Below are 9,509 nucleotides of genomic sequence, written 5' to 3'. Positions count from 1 at the left end.
CACACACACACACACACACACACACACACACACACACACACACACACGGTCACACACAACCAATCATTTGCCCAGTGACAGTAGTGGTAATGTTTACAATCGGCCCCAACAGAAACACCTCAACTTATGTAGTTTACCTCCTGTTTGTCCCTGCCATCCAGTGGTTTGTTTCAGCAACACATATAATTTCAACTTCTTGTTTCAGCTGTCACTACATAAAGGGACATTTAATTTCTTGTTCCATTTAGGCTGAATGAAATGTTGGTACACCCATTCACTTTTAACCAGGTCTGTGACTGACCTATAGATCAAAGATTCACTTGAGGGTAGCCATCAACACCTTCTGGCATGACAAGAGAGAAACTCTTAAATAAAAGTCCATTCATTCATATCCAGAAAGTGGTTCGTTTTTGTAACACATTTAATTATATAGCTCTTAATTTAAATAGGTTTGTTCATTTTAACAAAATTGATGTAAATGCTCAATGTAATTATTTACCTGACACAATTCTTCCTATTCTCTTCCTTCCCTTAGTAACCCTAATTCTCAGGATGTCTGCCAGCAAACCAGGAAGGCATGCCAGAAACAGGTTATTGTGGGAGCCTTCCCTAGTCAATAAGGGGCGCTAAAGAGTACACAATGAATGAGTAAACCTAGGAAATCTGTGACGCTTCAGAGGACTATTGAACAAGATAAAGAAAATCAACTATAATTATTGAAATTGAAACTGTTTTAACTTTGACTTGATATTATTTTTATATATATAAAATATAGTTAATTACGCTGGAATCTAAATCTAGGGAATACTTGGAAGACTTGCCTTATTTAGGTGATGGATTAAGAAGGGATGAATGCTGAAGGGAAGTGGTGAGGCCTCTAGTCTTGCTATAGGTTTTCTGAGTTTTGGGTTTATTGACTCAGATTGCAGAATTCTTATGGTGTGAATTTCAAGGCATTCGTGCTCAGTAGTGGAAAGCTGACTACCATTGCACAGCTGGATAAACTGAAATTCTTGAACTGCAGTCTTCTCTACAGGATGCAAATCAACATTTTTGGGGTGGAGGGAAAGCACCATTTTTCACAGAATTCCTGCTGAGTGATTATGAGTTTTCTCAGAAACTTTGCCTGCTTTATGCTCTGCGAAACTGAGATTTCATTCTGCAGGGCTGTCTTCTGGTGAGAAGCAAGGCTTCAGTAATTATTATAAAGATCTGTACCATGATTTCTGACATTGGTTTGTACAGCATAAAGCTATCTAGAAATTTCATTTCATTGTATGGTACCAAATAAGGCAAAACAAAATTTCCTGCACCAGGTCCCCTTCTCCACATATACATCAACCTAGATCTCAATTCTAAGGAAAAAGAAAGGTCAGCTTTGTACATTGAGATGCAAATAATGATAAAGTTAATTTAACACTAATCCTATGTTTAATGAGAGTATGAAGATATTTTAGTATGCAAATTTTCAAATGTAAACATTTCAATTTCCAATACTTACCAAAGTCATTGCATTTTATAAATTTGGGTTTTTTTTTAAATTAGGTTCTCTTTTTCTGGAAGCTTCTTTTTTTTTGTTTGTTTTTTAAGTAGGGCATCAAACTTACATAGCAGTTTTAAATATTGAAAGTAATCTATTAAGGGCATTAATATTTGATATCTTTAATTTATTTTACCTAATGTGAGCATGTGATGATTTAACTTTAACTTTTTTGTTTTTTACACTGGGAGTAACACTTACCTGTGCTCTTCCCAAAGCCTCATGCATATTCAGAAGAAAGGAGGCTCCATTCCCTCAACGTTTGGTGAGCCTTAGGTTTTGTTCTCTCCAGGTAAAAGCCTATCAGGAAATCCCTTAGACTATTTGTCACTATATCGGAAAGGGCCAGGGGTCAGGTTATATCCTCTCAAAGAATCTTGAAATGGATCTTGGGCTGTATTTTACTCTGCTATCAGCTGTCTAATCTTCCCCATCCTCATGGGTAAGAGCTTATTCTACAAGGGTGCTTTACGAGGTGCCTCTACTTGATATTTGTAAGGTAGCTACATGGAGCTGAGTCCACACGTTTGCTAGAAATTGTGCCTTGGTACAGGACTGATGTATCTGTTGGAACAGCAGTCCTTCATTTATCTCAGCCACCTATCACCACGCACCCTGCTCCTATTTGAGAACTGCTTGTCAATCACCCCTAGTGGAATGCACAGAGGGACTGGCACTCAAAGAATATGCAAAAGTTTCTCATTGTATAATAACTGGAGATTCTTCAAGAAGTGTGGTCCCTGTCTGTATTCCACTGCCTGCCCTCCTGCCCCTTTGTCTTAGATCTTCACCTCTATAGTTCCGTCTCATCACAAATCAGAGATCGGACCACCCCATCCTTTATCTCCTTGGTCAGAGGCACGAGGTGAGCCAGGGATCATGTGAAAAGCAACAGACACTGCTTTCAAAATTCTCCAGATCCAGGCACATGGAGCACATGTGTATCCACAATGGAATACATATAGGGATTACACATCTACAAGAACATCCAGTTACTATAAGGCAGTAGTTCTCAACCTGTTTATTATTGTGGGCTGCATATGCGGCCCACAAAGTGTTATCTGGGCCACAGGTTGAGAACCAATGCCCACCACCTAACTCCCCCACAAACCTCAATGCTCAGCACCCGCCGCCCAGAGACACCTCCACAGAATGGGGCCAGGAGCGGAGAACTGGGCGTGGGGTGGGGGGTCAGGGACCCCGACCCCTGCCGTATGGAGCTCCAGGACCCTGATCCCGGACCCTGCTGTGTGGGGCCTGAAGCCCATGACCTTTAGCACAGAGCTGAGCTAGGCCACAGCTCTGTACTAATTGGGCCGCATGCAGCCCGCGGGTTGAGAACCACTGCTATAAGGTAAGTAACTTTTTATTATAATTTAAACAAAAAACAAACAAAAATGTTGGAAGCACACAGAACATGAAATAAAGTTGCTGAATACCCCTTTTCCTGCAGTCAAAGGATAAATTAAAGAAGCTCTCCATAAATACTTTGGGAAAGGGTCAGTTGTTACTACTGTATTAGGAAAGAGCTGGGTTTTTAATTAGTGTTTTAAGAAGCAAAGGCAGAGTTTTCAGCCAGTAAAAGCATACTTATTAGGCAGACATCTACAAGGGCTTTAGAATAACAATCTTTTAAAAATGTAAATAATACTTTATAAAATATTACATTTTAGATGGTGACTACTAACATATTGTGTTTGTGCGTGTGCGCTGGGGGTGAGAGATTATAATACATATCATTGAAAAAAAATTGACAGTGAAATGGTAAGACACTTTTTTCTTGCACTCACGGTGAGATAAGATGTACATTTGTTCCATGCAGGGTTCGGTCTTGCAGTTTAAGCCATACAGCATCTCTCAGTAGACCTTTGCACCTTGCAGGAACAGGCCCCAAATTCCGATAATACTTGCATCCCTTCTCTCTCTCCCCCACCCCCCCCCCAGTATTTTGAGGTAAAGTAAGTGTTTCCTTTTGACAAAATAAATGTTTCCCTTGACCCAAAAATATTTCTTGTTTTGTTTTGTTTTGTTTCAATTTTGGCCATTTTGAAACATTTTTGGTCATCCTTTAAATAAAACTAAATATTTTTTTTTAATAAAAAGTTGTTTCAAATGAAGGAATCTTTTTTTTTTCAAAATGTAAGAACAAAATGCTTTGATTCTTTGTGGAAAATGTTTTTTGTTTTTGTTTGTTTGTTTTTTTCTGACTGAAACAATTTGGTAAAATTGACACGAATTAACAAACTGTTTTGGTGTTACCAAATCTAGATTTTTTTTGCTGAAAAAAACTTTCATTTGAAAATTTTCACCCTGCTCTACCCAGCACCCTTGAAAATCAGACAATAACGTAGAACACCCAGGTGATACTTTGACAGTCTCTTTTCTGAACAGAAGACACTTTAATCTCCTTGAGTTACAATATGTACATAATGGTTATTGCAGAAATAGCCATGAACAGAGGTGGTTATTAGATATCAAAAACAACAGCATTTAGGCTTACTTATGCAGTATAAGACAACTGTCCTCGCAGCTAACACCAAATTCAGAGTCTAGAAATTGTCCCTGGTTAACTCTATAATGCAGTAAATGTGCACTCTCACAGATGGTCATGGAATTTTTGGTGTCTTAGAATATTCAAACTTAATGAATTTTTAAAACTGAATGGACTTTTACCAGTCACCGAGCTTGGACAGTGAAATGAAACAGATACATTTCACTTTAATTCAGTTAATTTCTATTTGGTTTCACTTTTCAGTGCTCATATCCTATCCCAGCGGTTTATTTGCGTTCACCACAGCCCTGGTGATATTTATTTTTAAAAAGTGTTTTAATTTTTGTAATATAAAATCCTCTTTAGCTTTGGTTCTGTGAATTTTTTTTTTAAAAACCTAAATATTGGACCGAAGCTAGTTAGGCACTGACAGTCTCTTGAAGAAAAGTAAAATTACCAGGTGATTAATACCTTGATTATCATTTCACAAACACTCCTTCCCCTTCTCCGCCCACACAGTAAAATAAATGTGTTTGCTATCTGAAGGATTAAACTAAAAAAAACATAAACTGGATCATTAAAACAATGACATTTACACATGTAGGAATTGATTGAATCATGAGATCTGTACTTCAGATTTCTGAAAATTGCAAGACTTTATTTGATTGAGGGATTGACAGCTTTAGGCTACGTCTATATTTATGGTGGTTTGTAGAGTACATATACTGCACACCCGTCTAGCACAATTATAAATAGCAATGTAGACAATCAGGAATTGCTTAGGCAAGTAGAATAAAGACATGCCTGAACCCTAGGGTAGCGTTTCTCAAATGCGTCCACCAGTAGAATTTTTTGTGGCCGTGATAGCCTCCAAAGCTCCCCAACAGTCGCTGAGATAGTAAGTATTAAAGTTGCCTTGTAAACACCATACATCATAATGTTCAGTCATTCCCTTCTAAATGTTACAGTACAGTGCAGGCAGAGCTGAACCACATAGGTGTGGTTTTCTTTCAATTCAAAAAGTGTATTCATTGGCTAATCGCTATGTTTACATCTCACGCAACTGTAGCTCTGTAAGTGGCTATTGGCCAACATCATCATCAGCAAGATCAGTGTGGTGTTTGGGTGGGTTAAGATTGTTTGTGGCAGACGGTGAAGAGTTAAAAACATGCATGGATATCAGAAAGTTTTTCAAAAAATCAGTGCCAGAAGATGACCATGAATGTGATACAGAGACAATCCCAGAGGAGCCACTTTCTGCTAAGAAAAGCAGAATATGGAAGGAAGAAAAATGAACATTTCAGGACCAGTGGGAAACGCAGTTTCTTGTGTTTCTGAAGCCATCAGTTTCCATTTCTGAGAAAATTGCAGTGTGCACAGTTTTTAAGAAAGAAATTCATCAAATTAAAATTTATGCAATGCAGTGACACTATAGCACTCATGCAGCGGAAGTTGAACAGAATTACAAAGGGGAGTTTCAGAGGTGCAAATTGTTAAATGATGCAATAACTGAGCTCAATAGACAACAGCGACAGCTCAGAGATTTTTTGAATAAAGATGATCAGATAAGGTGGCTACTTCTAAAGTTGCACTTCTTTTGGGGAAAGCAAGGAAACCATTCAGCAACAGAGAACTCATGAAGAAAATTGTTCGGGCCATACAACCAGAGAGATACTACTGAGCAACGGCATGTTGCAGAGGAGCACAAGAGATCTGGCGAATTTTCAACAAAAGGGAAACAGCTGAAAAAGTCACAGGGAGCCCTTTCTACAGCCTGTGCTTGGATTAGAGCCTTGAAGCCTTGATGTCATGAGGAATCCCAAGGACATTGTATGTGTATGTTTTTTTTATTGTGATCACCATTGTTTTTCTGAAGGTGTTTAATGTCAGGTGAACCTCAGCGATAGGCCAACTGGCAAACACATTTTTGAATGTGTTCGGGTGAGAATGGAGAAGTGCTGCCTTAGCTTTGAAAATCTGTGCAGCTTGACAGCTGATGGGGCAGCGGCTATAAGGGTGCTGAACAGCTTCCAAAAAAAGCTGCACTAAGAAACTTTTTTGTTTCACTGTTTTGTCAATAAAGGGAGATTCGCAACTCTGTGCGAAACAGGCTGTGAGACACATAAGGTGCTGCTGAATTACAACCTGGTCCACTGGCTTAGTTTGAGCTCGCTGAGAGTTTGAACGCATGTAGCACCCCCTGTCCATCCAGTTACCTCCTTTAGAGCCAATTTCTTTACAGGTTTTGATGGACAGGCCTGGGTTCTTCTGGATCCTGCCACCCACTCAGCAGGGTGTAACTTCTTTTTCTTCCCATTTTAATTTATTTGATGGTGCTTCCACCCCCCTTGCTCCTTCCTGGCAAGGTAATCAGCGCAGCTTGGGAGGAAAATTCTAATCACAGGGTAACCTCCACCTACTTGCTAGATAGTTGGAGACTTCCAAGAAATAACACAAATGCATACAATATATTTAACACGGTAATTATATTAAACAGGAGATAAATATAACATAACAGCATAAAACACTATTCTCAGGGTCATTGGTGCCCATGCTGATAATACCCATGAATTTCCCCAGTCACGTGATCTGATACAGTCAACATAATATTAGTGTCCTGTTGGCACGCATACTTTGTAGGGGCCTTTGATGACCTGTGACCACAATTTCTTCTGTGCAGCAGTTAACATTGTGGCTGACTGGGTTCAGTACAGCCCAAGAGACTCACAAGTGAGATACAGTGGTAAGCCCCTCTGCAGATTTAATAGGCAGCAAGTAAGAAAATCTCCAAACCCTTACCCCCTAGCTTGAGGACACAGTTCAGGAAGTAAGGGGTTTCCCAAAAAATTTCCCTGACTAGATAACTAAAAAATGGTGTGTTACCCACACGATCTAGGGCACCCCATCTTTACCCTTCCATGGGCTCAAGGCATAGCCCAGTTAATTTAGGCACCACCACTCTTTCCCAGTTCCTAGGGCTCTGGGCGAAAGACACCTTATCCAATTCCTGGGGCATGGGCCATAATCCTCTGTGGGTTTGCAGTGCCTTTTACCAGTCAAAGAGCATTACACAGTAATATCCTTAACCTCTATTTATTAACAGGTACCAAAACAGAATACACACGCTGAGCACACAATGCTCACCGCTCCCAATTAGGCAGATGAACTTTTCTTGATGGCCAGTCAAGATTAGATCATCTGGGGGATGTGTCGTAGAGTTAGGTTCCAAAGAACTTCCTTTTGGACCCCAGTGTATATAGTTAAACTTGAGTCCTGCTTAGATATACCTTAACCAATCATTTTAAACTAAAATACTACAAAACAGTATTTTTCACCAATCCTAGGTCATTACAAAACAATTATTTAACCAATCATATCCCAACACTTTAGTTGATTTAAATCTTGCAAAATTAGTTATGCAACAGACAGAAACAATTAAAGAATCAGACAGACACCATATAGCTAAACAACAGAGAAGTGGGGACCGTTAAGACAAAACAATAGATGTATATATTTCATAATCACAACTGTTGATAAATGGTTTCTTGCCAGATAGACTGCTATCAGACAAAGTTTTCTTTAAACATCTTAAGATCTGTTTCTTTATCTGGTGATGGTGGGTACTCTTAGGACAGGAGCACTTTCTTAATAGTCTGATATTACATTGAATGTAAATTAGATGAGATGTGAGGATGTGACTTTCTGCTTCTTAGTTCATGGCTGCTGCTGTCCTAATCTGGCTGCTGGCTGCTTACTGTAGAAAAAGGCCTCAGACCTTATCGGTGCACTCACAAACATTATGAATGATCATCAGGTTTAGAGATGGCTCTGGAGTCCTCAGTCACTGCAGAGAGCTGACGACCACAGCTGGCAGGTGTCCTCTTCATGCAGGAGTCAGGCTGCTTCTGGTGCCAGGATTTCCCCTCACCACAAAGGGGTGCAGGTTTCAAGGTACAGATTACAAAACTATACTAAAATCCAAACTTTAGGCTCCCACCCCAGCACTCAAACACACTCAAAGCAGGCAGCAGCCCTAGACTAGCAACCAGAGCAGAGCTGGCTGTATGGCGACTGATCTCACCTAGAGAGCTGGAGGGCTTACTCAGCTTGGCGGGGGAAAGTTTCCCCACCAAAGCTCTACAAACTGGGAGTCTCCTTGGAGAGGGAAAGGCTCAAGATGAGGGATTGTGCTTTCAGGTCTCCAGAGGCCTGTTCTCAGGGGGAACCCTGCATACAGTCCTGGGACTCACCAGGACACACACAGCCTGTCCTTTCCTTTCCCTGGCTGGCTCCAAACTGCTCCAAAATGGCTTCTCCCCTCTCCTGAGCTCTCAGGGAAGGGGCATTTCACTCCCTAATGGTTGCCACACAGACTGTGAGTCTGCCTTGGCTCACCCGCCCTACCAGGTACAGTGTGTCTCTCCCTGAGCTACCAGCACTCAGAATCTAGGTAATCTCCTTGGGGGTTACACATAGTTTTGCTGGAACTGTCCCAAAAGCTACAAGATCCAGAAGTATGTGGTTGTTTGCTCTTTTGGAAAGGAGTTTTTACCAAAGCTTGCTTCTTTGAACCTGGAGCTTCAGAAACCTCAGCTTACGATATTTGACAGCATTGAAGTAATTCATACATTCAGAATGACAATCACTGACATCATCCAGGGCCTACAAGAGGAACGGGACTTTTCAGTTTTTTATGAGCTTAGTCAGTTTCTCAGCTATAAGTATGAGAATGCACAGTGAAAGGTCAGCTTAGCTGTAACAGAATACCTGAGTATCCTCTCAGAGATCTTGAAAATTGTTTTAGTGATGGAAACTTTTTCCATCAGTACACTTTCATGACCAACCCATTCAGCAATTCTGGTTCAGGTTTTCTGGCTCCAAACAAACTAACTGCATTGCAAGACAGATTAGCTTCCTTTGACTCTGGATTTAAGCAATCTCAAGTACCTCATGCTGCAAATGCACAATGATGCAAGAATGAAAACATACTTCAGTCAACTCTCCGTCACAGTACAGGAGTTCTGAAGTGATGTATATCTGTTTGAGGACATCTACAAACCCCTAGATAAAGTTGCTTTGCCTTTTTTGTCCCTGTTTTCTACTACTGTGCTGTGTGAGAAAGCATTCAGTACACTGCATTTTCTGAAGAACAAGTACCAAACGGCATCACAGATGCTAAGCCTGAATGTTTCCCTTTTATTTTCACGGGAGACCCGTGATCCTGCAGACTTTCCATTCAAAGAGCTCCTGAAATTTTGAAAGTAGTCTAATCCACACAATTGATGTCTTAAAACCCAGAACTTTATGATTACACTGTTAGAGTAAACTACAATATAACAGGTTTATGTTTGTTCTTACTATTATCATTATTAATACTGGATTGGATTGATTCTTGTTTGGTCTGTGTCTGTGAAAGAGAGAAGTTTTGGAGTTATTTGCAGATTTGTTTTTTCATCATTATTTGGACTTTTATTATGT

At 40.1% G+C, this 9,509-nt stretch overlaps 1 pseudogene; it reads left to right on the top strand.

The window, feature by feature from the left end:
• Positions 1-4,990: 4,990 nt before the first annotated feature.
• Positions 4,991-9,290, top strand: LOC115271357 (annotated as a pseudogene).
• Positions 9,291-9,509: the final 219 nt, after the last annotated feature.

This window comes from Terrapene carolina, unplaced genomic scaffold (assembly GCF_002925995.2).
Source record: "Terrapene carolina triunguis isolate 2854851 unplaced genomic scaffold, T_m_triunguis-2.0 Scaffold580, whole genome shotgun sequence".
NCBI lineage: Eukaryota > Metazoa > Chordata > Testudines > Emydidae > Terrapene > Terrapene triunguis.
The sequence above is the reverse complement of the archived record's forward strand: the minus strand, read 5'-3'. Positions and strand labels throughout refer to the sequence as shown.